This window comes from Lissotriton vulgaris, chromosome 4_1, assembly GCF_964263255.1.
Source record: "Lissotriton vulgaris chromosome 4_1, aLisVul1.2, whole genome shotgun sequence".
Lineage (NCBI taxonomy): Eukaryota > Metazoa > Chordata > Amphibia > Caudata > Salamandridae > Lissotriton > Lissotriton vulgaris.
Window position 1 is genome coordinate 2,067,072,139 of NC_141691.1, and position 22,469 is coordinate 2,067,094,607.

Here is a 22,469-nt window from a genome sequence, read left to right on the forward strand (position 1 = left end):
GCGTGGGAGCACTCTACAACCTTTCACGGTCACCAGGAGAGGGAGCGTGGACATCCAGTAGTCTATTCTGGTGTGAATATTGTGATACGCAGAGTAGTGTGTGTATCCTGTGCTTGGGTTTTATAGTCCGAAAGTTTGCTACAGTTTCTCCGTAACCTTAGATATTGCCCATAAGGCAGGTTTTCTCTGAGTGGGCGAGGATGGAAGCTTTCATATCTAAGGAGGTTGTTCTTGGCAGTCGGTTTGATAAAGGTTTTAGATGTCAACCCATTTTCCACCTTTGAGATTTCTATGTCCAAGAAGACCATTTTTTGTTTGTCATAACAGTGGGTAAATCTCAGATGTGGGTCACAGGTGTTAATCCATGTGATAAACTCTTTGAGTGTTTCTTCTGGTCCTTGCCAGATAGCTAGGACTTCATCAATGTATCGTCGCCAAAACTTGATGTAGTCAAAGAAAGGGTTCGTCTCCGCCAGGATGAATTTCTCTTCAAAATCATGGACGTATAGTCCAGCCACACTTGGGGCAAAAACACTGCCCATGGAGGTGCCTCCGGTTTGGAGGAACAGTGAACCTTCGTACTCAAAATAGTTCCTTTTTAATGCAAGGGTGGCACATTGGAGGATAAATGATTTTGGTGTCTGATGTTCACAGGTGTTCCCTTCGAGGGTTGTTTTGAGTACATTGATGGTGGCATCCTGTGGTATACTGGTGTATAAGCTTTCGATGTCAAAGCTAAGTAAGATGGTTTCATCATCAACTCAGATTTCATTGACCAACAAAAGAAGAATTTCTCACTTTTGTACAACCACACACCCCATTAGGAATCAGTGATTCCACGTTGGTGGTACTCCTTTTTTGTTTCTAGAGATCAGGGAGACATACATGAGCTGAAGGACAGACTCTGATATGGCAGGCAGTACCAGAACAGTGGGTACTTCATGCATACACACCCCAGGCAAGTTTACTAAATAAACAAATATCAAGGTGATCCTCACACACACACACTAATATCAGAGGGCTACTGGGTCGGGGGGTTGGGAAGAAAGCTAGGGCTCTGTTATATAACACCTGTTATGATTTATGTTGTCCCTACTACGTTATTGTCCGCCTCCCTAAATAAGGTGCTACGATGTTATACCCAACTATAGCAATAATAGGTACAGGTCGCTGAAGCAATAGGAAATATAAAAGGCTATGATAATATATGAATTTCTCTCACGAACAGTAACTATATACCAATGTCTATCATACCGAAGAGAATAAGCGAAATATGCGATACCTGTTAATCTTTCCACACAAGGCACCTGCTGTTGTTCGATCAGTTGCATAGATAAAACTGAATCTGTATAATGCTTTGTATGTAAGATTTATTTTTGAAATAACGGAAAATCAATAAAAACCGATGTAATAAAAATGATTAACAGAGAGATGCTACACAAATGACTCGGATTGAGAGGTCAATGATGATTTATGTACATGGGTCGAAATTCCAAGAAAAGCTCATAACAACGTGGTCCGTTGTCCGTAAAACGGACCCCAGACCGCCTCTAGTGCTCAACAGCAGTGGCGTAGGTAGGTGGTGCAGTGGGTCATCACTGAGGGGGGTGACAAAATGACAATAAGGAGGGTGACAAAATGGCAAAAATATGTGTAGCTATCTTTTTTTCCCCTTATTTTAATAATTTCAATGTGCTGGGGGGGGTGACAAGAAATGTTCCGCAACTGCTCAACGGAGTGGAGGGTGGCTATCAATACCGGTGTAAGATGGCCAGAGCAAGGGCTTCCACTCTTGTTTTCAGAGCAATCCCCAGGTCTAGTATGTAGACATAATCGGGAATGCAGCAGACCACACAGTGTAAGACCGAGGTATGACCTTCCCAATGGGGACAGGGGGTTAAGTTAGAAGCACAGTGACAAATAAACTAGGCCCTGCAAAATGCCCAGAACCCTTCTTGGGGTCAACAAAGGGCAGAAACATGTTGACCATCTGTAGGGGTTACATTTGTTAACCACTTCACTGCGGCGGCTATTCCGCCGCAGTGCTAACGAATTTTCGCGGCCGCGCGGCGGCCGCATGCTCGTGACGGAGTCGCTCCGTCACGAGCCTCGGTTGAGCTGTGCTCGTGACGGAGCGGTTCCGTCACGGCCCGCCCCGCTCAATAGAACGCTCAGCGCAGGCGCGGAATTCGTGCCGCGCATGAGCGTTCTATCGAGCTGGGCGGGCCATGACGGAACCGCTCCGTCACCAGCACAGCTCAACCGACGCTGGTGACGGAGCGGTTCCGTCACCAGCACCGAAGGGGTTAAAATCACCTAGTCCTCCCATATTTTTAGTCCCATCCCAAGGACCATCCAATTTAGTCTGTTCAGTCCTCTTGAGATAGTTTTATCCATCTTGTTTTCTTTGCACTCTGCCCCTCACTTACCTTTAACATCATTCTTCAAAACACCTCCGCTCCTCCCCATCGGGAAGTTGTAGCCCACACCAGGGACCTTGCGGTCCAGATGTGAGAAAGAAACTCAATAATAAACAATGTCACCCTCGGGTGAGTGAGGGTTCTTGTCTTTTAGAAGCTCTCTTCTTCTAGAAATAAACGCATACCACCCTCATAAACATACATGTCATCCTTAATTCTCTTTCCTTTATGGATTTACCAGACATACATTTTGTGAGTTTTATCACAGTGGCTAGGTGTCAGCCACTGATACTTTCTAATTAATAATTTCCACACCATGGATTTTTTTTTTTTTTAATTGAGCAGTTGCCAGTACTGGGTTCACCGAGACACATGGGTCCAGTGTCACTAAAGCATAAACAAATAGTAAACGCCGGGATCAACAGATGCGGATCTCTTGCACCTTCTGGTGTTTTCCAGAGGCCCACTCAAACAAGCTGGCCCCATGCCAACCACGTAGTAGACTTTGTGGTGGTCAAGCAAACCTAAGGCAGGATGTTTACTTTGCCGGTGAGAGCACAGCGTGCCCCTGCTCCTACGTGCACTAGATCCCATGTTGTTTTGGCCTGAGAATTGTTGATGTTAACTCTACTTGAGGGATTCATTGTAGAACCCTCACTTGCTCTCAGGTGGAGAGGCCCATGTCCAGGTTGGTGGGCAGCCAAGTTCAAACTTAAACACACAAGTGAAGGTCACCAGCACAGAATCACTCATCTGAGGACTACAATGATCGGACAGACAAGAACCAGCTAGTACAGCACCAGTGGCAACTAAACAAGCCACTGGCCTGTCTATGAGTCAGTACTATGTATAGAATCAGAGGTGCATATGTAACAAATCTCCCTGTGTAGCATCAATATGGACTGGTACAGCCTGGATGGCATTTGAAGGGATGTATGTCACTACGACGCACACTTTTACAACACATACCTTTACAACACATTTTTTACAACGCAACATCCATTACAACGCATGCCATTACAATGCATGCCATTACAATGAAAATTAAAAACTCCATTTACAACGCATTCCATTACAACACATAATACCTTTACAACGCATACCATTACAACGCATAACATTACATTGCATGTTTAGGTAAGTATTGGATAGTGTAGGGGTAAAATTTACTATTCTAACTCCAGGGGGTACAACAGTAGGGTAAGTGTTGGATAGTGTAGGGGTAAAAATTACTATTCTAACTCCAGGGGGTGCAACAGTAGGGTAAGTGTTGGATAGTGTAGGGGTAAAAATTACTATTCTAACTCCAGGGGGTGCAGCAGTAGGGTAAGTGTTGGATAGTGTAGGGGTAAAAATTACTATTCTAACTCCAAGGGGTGCAACAGTAGGGTAAGTGTTGGATAGTGTAGGGGTAAAATTTACTATTCTAACTCCAGGGGGTGCAACAGTAGGGTAAGTGTTGGATAGTGTAGGGGTAAAAATTACTATTCTAACTCCAGGGGGTGCAACAGTAGGGTAAGTGTTGGATAGTGTAGGGGTAAAAATTACTATTCTAACTCCAGGGGGTGCAACAGTAGGGTAAGTGTTGGATGGTAATGTTATGCGTTGTAATGGTATGCGTTGTAATGACTGTGTTGTAAAGACATGTGTTGTAGTGGTGTGCGTTGTAGTGTCATGCGTTGTAATGGCATGTGTTGTAATGGATGTTGCGTTGTAAAAGTTTCGTTGTAATGGTAGTGCGTTGTAAAAGTTGCGTTGTAGAGGTTGTTTCCCCATTTGAAGTGGCAGAAAAAACAACCAGAGCAATGAGTACACATAGAGGAAGTGAGGCTAGTAGAGCAACAGCTAAGTTATGTAGCAAAACCTCAAGGGGAAGGGGACATGGTGGGGGAAAGTAGAATGGTGCAATGGGCATTTGCGAGTTGTGATAGAAAGCCACCACTATGGAGGTAAAGAGGGTGGCAGGAGTCCTGCCTACAGATGGGAAGTGAGGCCCGCTGATTTGACCACAAACTGAAATTGGGTCGCAATCCCAGGATCGTATGGGGAGAAGGGCCTAAGGCAAAACCACAGCTGCGTGAAAGGAAGTAAACCAATTGCATTTGTGGGAAAAATGGTACCCTAACAACCTACTACAAGGGGACATGGGATAGTGAAGCAGGAGGTTGACAGCAATGATTCAGGCATGATGGCTTCTGAGTTCAAAAATTAGCAAGAATGACATAGCAGCAGACAGACTGTACAGTTGATTCTAGGTTGCATTCCATGTCATTGCGTCCTATGATGCAATGGAAATTAGAATTACGAATTTATGGGGGGAGGAAGCAGGATGGTTGCAGGAGATGGAGGGTAACATTGGTTGTTTGTGGGGTTTAAATAAAAAGAGTCTTCGGCTTACTTCTATCCGTGACTCTTGGATTCCACAAAGTAGAAACGAGTAACTCAACCCCACAGGAATCCATATGTTAACAGGCATGCACCACTGTGGGTCATTTCGATAGTTACTTGAGTGTGTGTGTCAGTGACGTGTAAAAAAAAAAAAGTACCACCTGCAGTAAACATCTAGACCGCTGACCGTGCATAGTGGGGAACACAGCAAAGCACGCAAGGGTCACACTGCGTACAAAACGTGCCGTCATTTTACTTGTGGTGATTACCTAATCTTGGCCAAATTACATGGTGGAATGTGATATGGGTTACAAGTATAACGTGCGGTGAATTCTCTTTCTTCAGACTGGTTATGCCAAAGGACAAGTGTCAAGTACATCTTTGTATAGCAGGGGGGAGTCAGTCTGTGGAATTAAGGTACTACAGTTTTGGGAGGAATTTCTTGGAGTAATATTCAATGGATGGGAAGTTGTTTATTCCTGGTGATTGTGAAGCCTGAAAAGAACATATTGGAGACTGATTTTGGGAAAATGCTCCAAGCAAATCCTTCTGTACTGTGGGTGGAGATTATTAACTGTTAAAATCTGTCAATCAAAGGGTTACATTTTGATGCCGCCTATTCCTTTTTTGAAGTTCCAGTGGTACCTGCCATGAAGTGGCGTGAGTGGAAGGAGTACTTTGTTAATTATATGGAAACAATAGAAAACAATACTTTAACTTCCAACAAAAAGAAAGGCATTTTATTGCAGTCATTGGGACCCGAAAGGGTCAGGCAATATAATCAAATGGCAAAGAAAATAAGGACTGCGGAGGGGGTGGATCTGTATGCAAATGCTTTAGAAAATTTTGATTCATATTATTATCCTACTGTCTGCATGGACATCAATAGGAGTATGGTTTTACATGGAAACAGGAAGAAAAAGCGGTCAATAGATGTCCATGCATTAGCTTTATTGAAGTTAGCCAAATCCTGTTGTAAATTTGCATGATCAGCTGATACAAGAGCAAGTCATTATGCGTTCTGAGTATAATTTCATCCAAGAAAAGCTATGGGTGCCTGGTGGTTGCATTGACCACACACTCATCGACAAACTCTACAACATCGGCATACAGCAAAATGCCTTCAAGTGGATTTCTTCCTTCCTTACAGGACACACAAAGAGCATCCGACTGCTCCCATTCAACTGCGCACCCAAGGACAGTAAATGCAGCGTACCACAAGTGTCATCGCTCAGCCCCACCCTGTTGAACATCTACATGACCCCCCTCACAGACGTCGGTAGATCCCATGGACTCAACATTATCTCCTATGCAGACAACACTCAATTTATCCTCACTCACCAAGGACCCCGCCAATGCCAAAACCAACTTCCGCAACGCCATGAACACGGCCAACTGGATAAGAGACAACTACCTCAAGCCAAACTTCAGCAAAACAGAAGTACTGATTTTGGGGATGAACAGCTGGTGGTCAGAAGAACTTGGGTCTACACCCACATCGACAGAACATGCACGAAACTTCAGCATCTTCCTTGACCGTCAACAGAATATGAAATGACAAGTCAAGACAGACGACATCTCCTGCTTCCACACCCTTTGCATGTTCAACAGAATCAGGATCCCAATCAACACCAAAAAACCCATCATGCAGGTTCTCGTCATCAGCCGCCTCAACTATGGCTACGCTTTCTAAACAGAATCACCACCCAGCTCCTCAGAAGACTCCAGACCATACAGAACTCTTCGGCCAGACCTCCCCACGGGGCCCACATTGTTATACTTTATAAGTTAGACCTAAGTAGTAAGGTGACCTTTCACCCACATTCATCCTACCTTTCTCTATATAACGGTTTTGGCGCTGACCTTTTACCTAGTTATGAGTTGAACAAATGTTGTGTGGTTTTCCCTGAAAACTTCCCTCATTTGTTATGCATGAGGATTCTCTGTACCATATCTTTATCCCCTGCACATCAATCGTGGTAGAACATCTGTGGGCACCTTTTGGATTTAAAAGGGGCACATCATGACTGAGCATACAAAGGAGACACTTCAATGCAGACACGATGTCCTGCAAGCGGAATCATCAACACACAGCGGTCTGACATCCCTTGCGGGTTGTCCTACTCAAGACCAAGACATTCTCTCCCCTCTGGTAATAGGGTTGGATTCTTCCTAGGGGGTTCTTGGCTTTTACACCCACATACATGCTTTCACATCTACATACATTTAGGTACATTCAGAAAGGGGCGGCATTCGGAGGAGTACGCAGAGATTACAGTGTTTTATATGCCTGCATATATTCATTGCTTTAGCGCCTTGGTAGAAATCTACCTACTATTTACTCTTTTGATGCTTGTAATCTTATACATTTGCTTCTGTCTAACGATTGCAGCAGCACACATGTCTGACACTAGAACAATGCTGATTCAATAAATCCTTATTGAACATGCTTCATTGTTTATTCTGTGTATCTCTCTGAGCATAAGTGAACACGAGTGACTGAGCAAAAAACGTGGTACTCTTTCCTCAAGCCCTGAGGGGTCAGGGTTGTCACGTTCAATGGTTACCAGAAACTATTCCTGGTGAGGACTAGGGGGGCCTTATAGTGGTACTGTGAGCGAGCAGGACTATAGGATGACATTTCCTGCGTGGTGTCCGGAATCAATCTTGACATCAAGCCCTTAGTTTATGTTGCCCAACAAATGCACAGATCCTAAGTATTCTTAGGAACTACATGACATGGCGCCGTCAACATTGGTTTTGGTTCTTATTTAACGGTCAAATCTGAGTAGTTCAGTCGTGCTTTTCTCAGAGATTCGTACTCGCATTTAACCAGAGACGTATGGTGTGGGAAGGGAAAACCAGCCTCAGCTGAGTAGGTACATTCTATGGCTGTAGGGTCAATCAAGCTTGAAGGATTATTGTGCCCTACATTGTGCAAACCATTCTCTTTTTCTTTACCTTTTCCTCCTATAATATCTAACCACGGGGACGCTGATACAGGCAGCCCGAATACGGGGGATGGGGTTCTTTCACATTCTAGAAAATTGCAGACATGCAGTTACCTTGAAATTAATACAACATGCCCTCTCCTCAGCAGGTGGCGGTGTTACCTTCCTGATTGAGCATACGAGGCATTTAGAACAGAGGTATTCTATTTGTGGGTTAGATTCCCACATGCAGATGTGTTATGATTTGTGGTGTCCCCCAATACAGGCTTGGGTAGCGACCTAACCTTTCACCTACATTTACTGTGCCTTTCTACTACATAACAGGCATTGTGCTGACCTTTTACCCAGTTAGGTGCTGCATAAATGTTGTGTGGTTTTCTCTGAAAACTAGTCTCATTTATTATGCATGATTATTCTCAGAATCACAGCGGGACTACCATCTTCTGAATTTTCTGCATAATAACTATATATAAGGGTCATACCTTTCGTCATCCTCGGCCGACATGACACAGCAAGGTAGAATGCCTGAGGGTACCTTTTGGGTATATAAGCACCCTATCTTTGCTGAGGTGGGCAGAGGAGAAAGACTTCCATGTTGACACACTAATGCGATGCGCTGATGTTCCTGCACGCAGACACTCCAACATGCAGTGGTCTGACATCCCTTGCGGGTTGTCTGTTAGAGACCAAGATGGGGTCCTTCATTCTCTCACACCAGGTAATCTGGTAGGTTCTTTCCTAGGGGGATTCTTGGCTATACACGTACAAATATGCTAGGTACATTTAGGTACATCTAGTTCGGGTTTGCACAGTAGGAGTACATATTTTTACTGTCATATATCTATATATCTGTGTATATCTATTGTTTTAGCACTAGGGTAGAAATCTTTGGTGCTTAACATCGTTTATATCTGTTTCTGTCTTATGGTTGTTACAGCACACATATTTTAAACTAGAATGACGTTGGCGCAATAAATTTATTGACAACGTCCCCATCTTTTATTCTGTTTATCTCTCTGAAACACAGTGAGCACAAGTGACTGAGCAAAAAGTACTGTACTGTTTCCATGATCCCTAAGGGGTCAGGGTTGTCTTGTTCGATAGTTTCCCGAAACCAATTTCTCCTTGGTAAGAGGAGTTGATGGTGGCACTGTGAGCTAGCTGGTATACAGGCAAACACATCCGGTGGGGGTGTCTGAAATCAGTCTGGACACCTATCCCACAGTTAATGTTGTCTAAACGCACAGATCCTATATAGATTTATAGGCACTACACGACATGACGCAGCCGACGTTGGTTTGGTTCTTATTTAACAGTCAAATCTGAGTAGTTTTGTTGTGCTTTCTCAGTAGACCCCTACTCACATATAGCCTGGAGTCTGGAGTGGGAAGGGAGAAATCCACCACAGCTTAGTAGGCATATCCTATGTATTGGCTGTAGGTTTATTCAACGCAATACCTAAGGGAATGATGGACGGAGCGCTTGAGCAAAGCAAACACTCACCCCCTGTCAACCGATCTAGGTATAATCCATCATCATTCTTTAGCTCACTCCACCACCCCAGTCCAGACATGGCCATATGCAAATCAGTATGACCCAGCCCGAACTGCCAAGCTTTGTCTTTACTGGACTGGAAACAAGCATCCTGGGACCTGTTTCTGGCTAATCAGCCGTCTTTACTGGACCGGAAACAAGCATCCTGGGACTTGTTTCTGGCTAATCAGCCGTCATCAGCCAGGCTAGCTTGAATCCAGTGGCAAAGTGAGCAAGGGACCCACGTCTGGGCATACCCTGCCAACTTAGGGCGAACAAAGCGATACCAAGGGGATGGTGGACAGAGCGCTTGAGCAAAGCAAACACTCACCCCTAGTCAACTGATCTGGTTTGCATATGGCTGGGTTCAAACTGGAATGGCATGGTGAGCAAAAAAACGATGGATTTAGGCCCAGATCTCCGTACTGGGGTGAATGTATGACATCGTTCTGCATTCTGTCCATCAACTGTTGTTTTTGTAGGTTTATTCAAGCTTGAAGAATTGTTGTACCTTACACTGTGCATAAAACCTTATCTCCTTTTCCTTGAAACTATTTTCAACAGTGTCTGTCCAAGATGAAGCTGCACTAGCATCACATGCGAATGCAGCAGGGGATGAGGACGGTGAGATAAGCATTTGAGAAAATGTCAAAAATGCACTTTGCTCAAAACTAGCAGAGTTTGGAGTCTCGGCATTAGGTGGGACTGTAACATTCGTGACTGAGGGACACGAGTCATTCAGGACAGAGGTAATCTGTTCATGGGTCAGATTTGCTCCTGCAGACCCACGCATAAAAACATTTCATTCTTACATTCCGGATGAAATACCAGAAAAATATTGTCCGTATGCGGACATTGAAATTTCGCAGAGTTACTAGGAGCAAAAGAATGAAGGCAATGGCTAGGTTCGACAGGCGCACACTACCACACTAGTTTTATAGGAATTAAAAATGATTGTCCATTCACAAACCATGTATCTTCTAGTGCTTCAGGAGGAGAAGGAGCAATCCATTCCTTCTCAGTTGTACAGAACTCAGAATATGCAAATCCGAAGTCTCCAAGCACACAGAAATCCCAAGCTGAGGTCATGGTTTCAGTAGTCTTTTATTCAATCATTTAAGACACGCCCCTTCGTGAACACGTGTTTCGTCTTATGCTAGATTTTTTTAGCATATTCGTGCATATTCTTATGTTCCTTGTTCCTTATCACTATCGTCAGATAGTGTGATGGTGATTTATTAGAGTCTTGTTTGTTGTGTTATCCCTTCGTATCTGGTTCGCAGAGTAAGCGCAACCGCTATCTGACTAGCAATAAGGAAGAAGGAACATACGAATACGCACAAATGCTCTAAGAAAATCCTGACCTGGACGTATTTATACCTTGGTCATTTTTAAACTGAATACATTGCCCTGAGGAAGTGTGCTGTTATTGTAACAGCATAAGACGAAATATGTGTCGGCGTCGGGGCGTGTCCTATATGATTGAATAAAAGACTATTGAAACCACGACCTCAGCTTGGGATTTCTGTCTGCTTTGAGACGTCGTGATTTGCAGTTACTAGGAGCATATTAACTGGTTTAAAAGTGTCCTCCCACACACAACAGATAAAGTAAGACTAAGTCCACTCAGCAGAGATGGAGCAACTTGACCGGCCCTAGCGGCTTACACGATGCATCCGGACGTTGACACAATGTCAGTAGCAGACTTGCATCTGCTACACAAAGACGTAATACAACTTTACAGAAATTTGACACAGTTTGTTATGAGAACACTGACACTTCAACCGAAAAGGGTTACACCAGCAGGACAAATACACAACACTGCAATAGAATTACCCCACAAACACTAAACGCAGTTATGGGTAGAATGCCCACTAAACACAAGCAGATGTCATTCTGGATAGCTCAAAAAATTACACAGTTAAAGGCAGTGTTCTTGCACACAAGCCCTCAAGAAAAACACTGAATTTTAACAATCTGCCTGCCATTGGGGATAGCTCCTCCACTAGTGGACTGTACATCTTGGGTTACAGTTTTTGCTGCCATCTATACCATAACGCATGGTATCCCTTCAATAGCCATCATTACAGACATATTGAGACAGATACAGAATAAGTATGGAGCAGAACCTGCTCTGAACTTTGTTAGGAAATTTTGCCCAGGTTTCCACAATTATGTTGGCAAACATAAAAGGGGAAGCAGCAGTGGTGGTGATACGCCAACGCCTGGGTGATTTCACTCCTGTACAACAAGAGTGTGAATTACCTAAAATTATCGAAGATACATATGCCAAATTAGGTAGATATCATTTGGGAGCTAGAGCAACAAAACCTCAACCCATGGGTGGTCCTGAAAAAGATAACACCAAACAAGCACCTGATTCTTCAAAAAAGAAATTGGATAATAAAAAACAAAAGAAATAGAGAGAATATATCACACTCAAGGGCTGGGTCTCCTCAACAGGAGCCCTCCGAAAGGAGGTATAACTGTAGGAATCGTGATATCATTAAAAAACCTGAGAGGTATCAGGATACTGATAAACGTTCCTCTCTTTTTTTATAACTTTTTTATTGACAACACAAACTTACATTTCAGAAATAAAACATTTTTACAACAATAGTAAAATAAAGAGGAAAATTGAAGTACATAAATTCCTTGAAAAATTAATCAAATAAGAAAGAAATCAGGAACTATTCACTGATCGTGAGTAGGGAACAAGTTACCCCAAATTTTATCAACTTTCTTCAGAGAGCCAATCCCTCGAATTTTGGCAGTTGAAAGTTCCATAGCATATATCTCATTTACCAGTAGCCACCATTCGGTTACCACTGGTGATTTATCAGAGATCCAAGCCCTGGCAATTATCAATCTTGCACAGGAAATTAAGATAAACATTAAGTCCTTATAAGTAGCAGTGTTTGGTTGTATTCCCAGAAGTATCATCTCGGCGGAGATTTTACCAAAAAACAATTTATGCTGTTTCAGCACTTTCTCTATTTCATTCCAAAATGTTTGTAAAGCAGGGCATGTAAAAATTATGTGTACTATATCTGCTGCTAGTAGATCGCATTTAGGGCATTTTATACGTTCGGGTAATGCATTGTTCCCTGACCACTTAAAAAAGTGAAGTGGCGTGTAATATAGCTGGCATATGGTCTTATAAGATTGGAGTTTTAAGCTAGAAGAGTTAGTTAAAGAGTTACTGTTATGTAACAAAGTTGAAATATTATTTGAGGAAATGGGCAATCCTAGAGTAGTAGTCCACTTCTGTGCGATTTTAACGCAGTCATCAGGTTTCGATAGAATAAGACATTTGTACCCCAAGCTAATTAGCTTGCTTTTTGTTTCTCCGTAGATGCAAATCCATATTTCTGAGTCTAAAGTTTCCCTTAGTTTCAATCTGTTCATGAAGAAATCTCGTATCTGTGTGTATTTGAAATGAGCATTTACAGGTAATTTATAAAGTGTTCTTAAGGTATCAAATGTTAAAAAACCTGAATATCCGTATAAATCGGAAAGGTAATTTATACCGTGATTAGCCCATAATCTAACTATCGGATCGCTAAAAATCTCAGGTAAACCCGGATTGTACCATATGCTTAGCTTTGGGTGATAAAACGTAGTTTTATTAATAGCCATAATAGTATGCCATATGTGTACTACATCTTTTGCGGTCTTAAACTTCACTCTAAAGTAGTTCGGGTCGTTGCTTCTAGCTAGAAATTGTACAGAATTTGCGCCTAACATAAATTGGTGATAGAAATATGGATAGTTAGAAGAAAAAAGGCTGCGTATCTGACCCAGGAAAGAAGTGTAAAAATAGAATTTAAAGTCGGGGAAGTCGAGGCCACCTTTAGTAGCTGTTAATTTGAGAAGAGACAGAGCTCTACAATTTTTCTTGTAACCCCAAATGTAGCTTCCTAGAATACCATCCACTTTTTTAAAAAATAAGTTGTTGACGTATAGCTGTTGCCATAAGAATTGTATGTCACTATAAATCATGGGTAAGAGTATTAAAGGAGATGAGGCTGCATGGGGGTTTTTACAAACAAATGCATTGTCTGGACCACTAGAGTTGATCACAGTCTTGTTTATTCTAAATGTGCTCAAAATTGTCACGCCGGCCATAAAACATGGTTTTTCTTAAAGAGTATTTCCAACTTCAATCCAATTAAATATGTGTGACTTTTATAAAGCGGGAATGTAGCAACAGGCAGTGTACAAGAGAGAGGTTTGCAAAGAGGGTGCAAAAGGGGCGGAATCATGGCACACCGGGAATGGGATGTGTATGAGGATTAAGAGTGGCCAATGAGAGGCTCGAGAGAATGGAACGCCAGTGAAGTAAGAGTTCCTTTTTAATGCTGTGGACTGGAATAAGGTTGCACAACAGGTATAGCAGAACCAAAAATGTGATTAGAATTGTAAGCATTGACACTGACTGCTGCACTGGAACACTACCGTACAAAGACAAACACTGCCCCGGCGCCCCAGTCTACAATCAGCACTGCTTGCAGCCCAATGGCCCCTCTGCCGAGGCAGTCTGAAGTCGCTCTCTGATTCAGCTTGGTAGTCACTGAGAGGTCACCTATAATCAGGGCCACTGGAATCATGCAGCAGGGGAGAACCAAATTATGTTGCAGTGTTGAGTAAATTATGTGGTAAGAAAAGGCAAATTGTGAGGCATAATGCAGCAAATTTCTTACAGCAATACTTCACTATTTTATCATTTTTACACATGGTAATACTGTCTGGCCAAAGATTTCACCTCATTACTTCCAGTTTAACAACCAAATACATACATAAGTAAGTAAAATAATAATAATGGATCTTGTACGGCGCGTAGCTAATTGGAATGAAGTATCCCAGCACTGAGGTTTAGACTCTACAAACCAAGATCGCAGCAAATTCCACAAAGTCAAACAGCTCTAAATAACCACGTTTTTAGGTTTTTCCAAAAGATTGAGTCTGACGGACTAAAAGGAGGAGAGAGTTCCAATGTTTTGGCGCCAGATAACTTACAGAGCTGCCATTAATACGAGCTCTCTTCACTTTGGAATGCTACCAAACATGGCACCTGCGGATCTTAAGTTCCTAGATGGTATGCGGGGTTTGATAAAAGATTGGAGAAACCATGGCCCATTGTTGGCCAATGCCTTACAGCATTAACAAAAGGCTTTGAAGGAGGATCTCTGCTTCAGTGAGCCAGTGCAGCTTAGTCAGCGTGGCCGCGTTAGAGGCACGCTTTGAGAGAGTCAACAAGTGGCGTGCCGCAGCATTCTGCACCCGGTGGAGTCTACAGTAGTCCAGCCTGGACATAATCGGGTCCTGGACTACTGTTTTTAGGTGTCGCCTAAGCCATCCTGTTAAGGATGCTTGGCGAGATTAAAGTAAGGGCTCTGAAAAAGGCATCAAAAGGCAGATGGCCTACAGTGCATGCGAGCCGGGCGCGTGCACATCGCACACCATTTGGCAGCCTGTGAGCCTTGGCATCAGACTTCAAAGGAATCCGCTCCCCCGCCCCCGCATCGGACTTCAAAGGAATCCGCTTCCCCGCTCCCCCCCCCCGCCATGAAATGCCGAGAGCTTGTCTTACTTTCGCTGTAAAACCCAACCACACACGCTCTCTTCTGTACGACTTCATTTCACCGATCTCTGCTCGTTTCTACCCCCATGCCTCTATTTTCCTCCCTTGTGCCGTTCTTCCGCTGTCTCCATTCTAGACTAGTTCTTTCTCTAATTCCAGCTCGAGTCCCCCAACTTCTACTTGTTTCTCCTTATGGCTTTTATTTCTCCCACCGTCCACAGCTCCTCTTTCTTCCCTTTCGCTTTCATCTCCTTTTTCGTCTTCACGTCTTATCCTTTCTTCTCTCTTCTGTCATAGTGCCCCTCTTGTTCACCCTCGGTCTTCTTCATTTCTCTACACTCCCTTGTCATATTTTTTAACTCCTTCCTCACATTTTATTCTCTCTTGTTTTTTTTTCTCGATCGCAATTACTTACTTTGCATGTTTCCCGAGGCGGTAGCCATTTGAGAATTAGTGAGCTAAACGTTTTTATTCCTACATTTAATGTCTGTTTAAATGCAGGCTTAGCAGTACTTTATCACTTATTTATGAAACACTGTAATCTAGCACTTGCGGCGTCACCACTCACCCTGTGGAAACGCTCTGGTTTTGTTCCTGCTGACTGTGCAGCGGGGAATTAGCTACGGCAGCACTGTCCAGATATTTTATGCTTTAAAGTTACAAAGCACGCTGACTAATTGCCGCCACGTGCACGGCGGCTTTCTCTGCCACGAGTCCTTTCCCTCTGCTGGCAGAGTTGGTTGCAGTGCTGTAAATGATAGCTCCACAGCCGGAGACTGATTTGTCATTACATCAGATGAGGAACTCGAAGAAAGCATCTCTTAATGGACAGGCCTTATGAATATGCTCTGCTTCCTTCACTTGCGTGTACGAGGCACAACCCTGGGCTCTCATGCATATTTCAACAATGTTCTGGCATCCATCTTAGGTCTCAGGTATGTAAATAAGTTTCTTGCAGCTGCGGGCATGGAGGTGCCACCAAAGAGGAGGGTCTTTATTTCAGTCAAAGCTAACTCTCATGGCGGACTTTACATGGATCTTCATCTCTCGTGATGGCCTCGAAGAAATTATACTGGTCTTTATTGGCGGTAATTCACAAAAGAATAGTGCATGACAAAAAATGGAAAATATTGCCACCAACTACATATAAGTATTCAGCGTTAGAATAATCTCACGGGCCCTGATAAAGGCTCCAACTACAGCTCTTCTGGAATTGCTACATAATATGTACCAAGTCTGCAATACTATTGGATATCTGAAGCTAAACCCCATCTTCACCTTCATTAGTAATTCAGTAAATGTATCACACCAGAAACAGATTAGGAAAGAAAGCAAAGGATGTATCGAGAATCATGGCCATTAATCACAGGCAGAGCAGCTGTCGGACCCCAATCTTTTACAGTTTTTTTTTACTCCAGTCCTTGTATTTGGGACGCCTTCACTCGGCGTCATGGTGCAGTTTCAGGAGTAAAAAGAAAACAAGAGGGTTACAAACCTACTTTCATTCCTTCATTTTTAGGTCTCGGCCTGAGTTAAGTGTGTGTTTGACTCCTTTCCATAACCACACACACAACCACACACACACAACCACACACACACAACCACACACACAACCACACACAAACAACCACAAACACACACACACAACCACACACACACAATCACACCCACAACCACACACACACAACCACACACACACATAAATACACACAACCACAGACACAACCACACACACAACCACACACACATAAATACACACAACCACACACACACAACCACACACACAACCATACACACACACCCACCCACACAAACACACACACAACCACTCACAACCACACACACACAACCATACACATAAACACACACAACCACACACACAACCACACTCACACAACCACACACAAACACACACAAACACAACACGCACAACCACAACCACACACACAACCACACACGCACACAACCCCACACACACACACACCCCCACACACAAACCCACACACACACCCACACCCACACACACACCCCACACCCACACACACACACACCACACACACAACCACACACACCCTCCCACACAGCCCCCCACACACAACATCCAACACACACAACCCCACACACACAACCTCACACACACACACACAACCACACTCACATACCTACAAACACCCACACACACAACCCCACACACACAACCACAACCACACACACAACCACAACCACACACACAACCACACACGCACACGACCCCACACACACACAACCCCCCACACACAAACACACACACCCACACACACCCCACACCCACACACACACACCACACACACAACCACACACACCCTCCCACACAACCCCCCACACACAACACCCAACACACACAACCCCACACACACAACCCCCCCACACACACAACCCCACACACACAACCACAAACACACAACCACACACACACACCCACACACACACACACACACACAACCACACACACACACAACCACACACCAGAATAACAAAACATAGCATAGCAAAACACAACATAGCATAGCATAACAGAACATAGCATAGCATAACAAAACACAAAAAACATAGCATAACAAAACACAACAAAACATAGCATAGCACAACAAAACATAGCATAACATAGCATAGCATAACAAAGCATAGCATAGCAAAACAAAGCATAGCATAGCATAACAAAGCATAGCATAGCATAGCATAACAAAACATAGCATAGCATCACAAAACATAGCATAGCATAACAAAGCAACGCATAACATAGTGTGGTAAATAAATAATTAAATACCGGTTCTATTTTTCAGAATAATCAATAAACAGGTAGCTCAATAAATAAGAGTCAGGATTCGAGGTATCTTGAGTTTTGCAGGTTTTAATAAAGCATAAGGGACAGGAACAGGACAACCTGCACGGGAATAGGATGGCACGGCAGCTGCCAGGGGGCAGGAATGGGATGAGCGCTCGCTTTAATAACAGTGCATAACATATATATACTAAAACAATTGTATTACATTCAATACAGTAGGCGTAGCAGTGGGCGGGGTTCGTAGCAGTCGCGAAAGATAAGGCAGAAAGTAGGTGTAACAAAAGGCGTATACATAGACATGTGATGTGAACGTAACAGAAGTGTCATGAATGGGGCGGAAACATGGAGGGGGCTACCTGAGGAGCCGGGACCTCTAACCTAGTGGTGCGCGCAAACGGGCAATGACGTGTTACTAGAGAGAACTGGGGGCTATGACTTCTGCACTAGAAGAGGAGACTAAAGTCTGGAGTGTCAGAGCGACATGTACCTAAAGCCTATCTGGTATCTGGTGTTTAGAGAACATGTTGATAGAATCCAAAAGTTATCAGGGTAAAGGCTAACAGACTCTAAGACTGGTGCATGCATTATTCTACATGTATTGTGTGTGCGAGGAATATTCTATGAATATTAATACAGTATTTCTCTTACATGGAGACAGAGAGGCTAGACTATGACTGAAACTATTGATGTGATTCAGTAGCTCAGGAATGCAGAGAAGGAGAGCCGGACTGATAACTAGAAGCATAACATACTCTTGGCAGACAGGCAGGCAGAGCCAGGCCGAGCCGGGTACTGTGAGGCAGGAAGTAAGTGAAGGGTCAGGGATGCAGGTGGGGGCTGTATCGCTCCTCGGAGAGGGTTCAGGAGACTAGAGCTGAATCTGGTGTCCGGGCCCTTTTGAGGCCTAGAAATGGGGACTTTATTCTGAATTAACGTGCACACTGTGAAACGTGGCAACATAGGTTTACATAGGCCTAATACTCGTAGCTTTCACGAGAACTGGTAACTGGCATACTAGAGTTGGACACAACTATAATTGCATCTTTAATCGATCATAGGGGAATACATATGCATATCGATCATGCACATATAACATAGGATGGGGAACACGTAGGGACACAGAACATGGCAAAATTTACTTTTCCACATTCCCTCCTTGTGCCCTAAGTTTCCATCAGGAAACATCAATATTCATGATACCATCTATCATTTCATACAGCACCATTTGCTCGTCTCGAATTGTCTGGGAACGGGACTTAGGACTAGGAATACAGGATGTAGCACAAATGCCGCAAATCGCAGGGCCACATTGTAAACAGAGGCAGCAACTGAAAATGATCATTACTGCTATACCTAGGAATGACAATACTTTCCATCCCCAGGCAGAAATTATACTCCAGAGCCAACCGGACCATGTCCAGGTGCCTGGATTCTGGTGTAACTGATGGGCAATTTTATGAAGTCTGGTTATAGCTGAATAAACAGACGGCGCGTTATTAGGAATGAAAATGCAGCAACTAGATCCGATGACTCTACATGCTCCTCCTCTATCGGCCAGTATGACGTCAAGAACGAGACGATTTTGGAGCACAACAAAACGCATAGCAGATTGCTCTTCGGTTAAGTTACCTAGAGCAGAAGTAGTCTCATTCACTACTGCTTCAAGGGTTCTGGTTAACCTACAGATTAACTTACTATTCTGGACAGGGCCTATAAAGAAGAAGAAACCTTTATTGAAGTCTTGATACTGTTCTAGAGTAGTTTCAGTTTGATCGACAATTGGGGACTCGATCTCCCTTCTATGTCTAAGGTGTACTAGATGTGTGTTTCTATGATAATCAGATGGGGCTAGAAAAACTGGTGGCAGTAGGAAGGCAATATAACATGTTCCATCCCAATCGAGGGGCAGACGAACATATGCGGTCTGACCACAAACAAAATAAGAATGACGTGAGGCTTTGAAAATAGATTTCCCACTGTCACTATACTTGATAATAGTAGTACAATCACTATGTCCTACATATGCGGAACCATTCTTTCTAACACATAATTCGCCTTTGACCGGTAGTACTGAAATAGCAGGCAAATCTGGAGTAGTATCGGACTGAACATTCAGGACCATGAAATTCGAAGAATAATTACCTAAATCATATACTTCATTTTCTAGATCTAACCCTGTTCTATGGGTGAGACCTTGCATGTCTGGGAAACATGTATTATTCAAAAGAGACATATCAGTTGAGGATGACGTTAACGTGGACCATGCTCCACACGAACCATTATGTGAAAACGGATAAGGAAAGAGTGGCAGAACTCCCTTCGGTGTCTGGAAAGGGGGGAGTCGACCACACACCCAACAATTAGTGGCATTGCTGGTCTGGTGTGAGTAGTGTAACATACGGATAAACGTGTTATTGCGCATAGCAAGACGATAGGATAGCTCGTGAGGAGGCAGATCACTAAATGTGTGCTCTATTGTAGCATTAGAAAACTTATTTACATGAGAAATTGAAAAACATAAATGGAAAGCATAACTTGTGCAGGAAACCATAAGACTCAAAAACATAAGAAAACATAGAATAACAATACATCTTTTAGAGTTTTGACTAACTCTCTCACTGTGGGGGTCTATCTCATACATGTCAGAAACCTGTCTAACCGTTTCACCCGAGAGGGACTTAGACAATTAAACTGGCTGACTTATTTTACTAGACCTGAGTTTCTTTTTATACTCCTGCTGCGGAGTTTCCTCTAACAAGGGAGGCTTGAGTTCAGAGTAAATTTTCAGGCAGTCCTTAGAAATGTCCTTTGCAAATGTTCTTTCACACAATCCATGGAATTTCTTGATGTGGGACAGATGGACCCATCCTTTGCGGCCCTCCAACTTGGCCGCGGTCCTTGTGGTAAGTAAGACTAGACGAGGCTCCTTCCAACGGGGCTCCAGCGGACTTGAACGATCAAAGTTCCGGACAAGTACAAGGTTTCCTGGAACGATTTCATGCGGTTTCACCTCGGTATTGTCTGGAAATGCGGCGGCAACCTGTGAACGACAAGAGTGTAGGGCAGACATCAAGGAAGCTAGGTAATCTGTCAGCATATTACTGGAAACATCTGTAATACTTCGGGGTCTAGGTGTACCCCACATGTTTGGGGGGCGGCCGAATACGACCTCATACGGGGACAGACCTGATCTGGAATGTGCAACCATACGCATATAAAATAGAGCAACTGGCAGGGCTACGAGCCAGTCTACACCTTTCTCTTTACAAACTTTGGCAATGCGGATTTTTAATGTCTGGTTATGTCTCTCTACGAGACCGGCTGCTTCAGGATGGCGTACACAATGGAACTTCCACTGGTACCCTAACAGAAGGGACACATGTTTCATAAGTTCAGATGAGAATTGCTGGCCGTTATCTGAATACACGACCCTAGGGAGTCCATAGCGGGGAAAGAATTCACGAACCAACTGCTTGGCAGTGGTCGCGGCTGTGTAATCTGGAACTGGATATGCCTCTGTCCACCTGGACAAGGCGCATACAACTACGAGGACATACTTGAAACCTCGACATCGCTCCATCTGAATATAATCCATCTGGAGGACTTCAAAAGGGTGGTCAGGAGGTTGGAATCCCCCTTGTTCCATCGGGACACTTTTACCTGGATTGAACTGGCAACATATCATGCAGGTACGGACTTTCTGCTTGGCTGCAGCTCGTAAATGCTTGTTGAACCAAATGTTCTGGATACTGTCTAACATAGCTTTTTCTCCTAAATGTGCAGGACTATGTGCGGTATTAATAATGACTTGAACCATTGAGTCGGGGAGAAACTATGTGGCTTTTCCCTTCGTCAACCATCCTTGATCTGTCTGGACCCCTCCTTGTTCGGACCATTTCTTGATTTCATCGGGAGTAGCATGTGACTGGATATCTATGACATCTTGAGTAGGGTCCTTAACTGTCATACAAGTAGTCTGTTCTGGAGTGTGTGTCTGTGTCATGTTAACTGGAATGTCTGGGGTCTGAGCTGTGAGCTTGGCTGTTCGGTCTGCTAGATCATTACCTTGGGAAATAATGTCAGTGACTTTCGTATGTGCCTTGCACTTCATGATAGCGATAGCTGTCGGTAAATGTATTGCATCTAACAGAGCTTGAATGAGGAGACCATGCTGAATCTTGGTTCCATGAGAAGTCATAAAACCTCTTTCTTGCCAGAGCACTCCAAAGTCGTGTACGACTCCGAATGCATAACGTGAATCTGTGTAAATGTTAACTTTCAGGTTCTTGGCACGTATGCAGGCTTGGGTCAGAGCGACTAGCTCTGCTGCTTGAGCGGACAGGGTGTCAATACGGTGTGTCTCTATAACTTCGGTTTCAGTAGTCACTGCATACGCGGCTACTAGTTCTCCTGTACTTGTTCTCATACATGAACCATCCACATAAAGTGTCAGGTCGGGATCAGGTAATGCAATATCTGTCAAGTCTTGTCTGGGCTTTGTCATGATGTTAACTACTTCCACGCAGTCATGTGTGGCAGGATTTGAAGTAACTGACGGTAACAGTGTAGCAGGATTTAAAACTTTGCAGCGTCTGATTTCTATGTGTGGCTGGAACAGTGTCAATTCATAACCTGTTAAACGTGCAATTGTCAAGTGCTGAGTCTGTGTTCGGTTTAAAAGAACTTCCACGGAGTGTGGAACTTGTACTGTCAAGGAATGTCCTAATACTATGGAATCACTTTGTCTGATAGCTAGTGCTGTGGCTGCA

General features: G+C 43.7%; 1 pseudogene; it reads right to left on the bottom strand.

Moving 5' to 3' along the window:
* Positions 1 to 62: 62 nt before the first annotated feature.
* LOC147725011 (uncharacterized) lies at positions 63 to 22,204 on the bottom strand (annotated as a pseudogene).
* Positions 22,205 to 22,469: the final 265 nt, after the last annotated feature.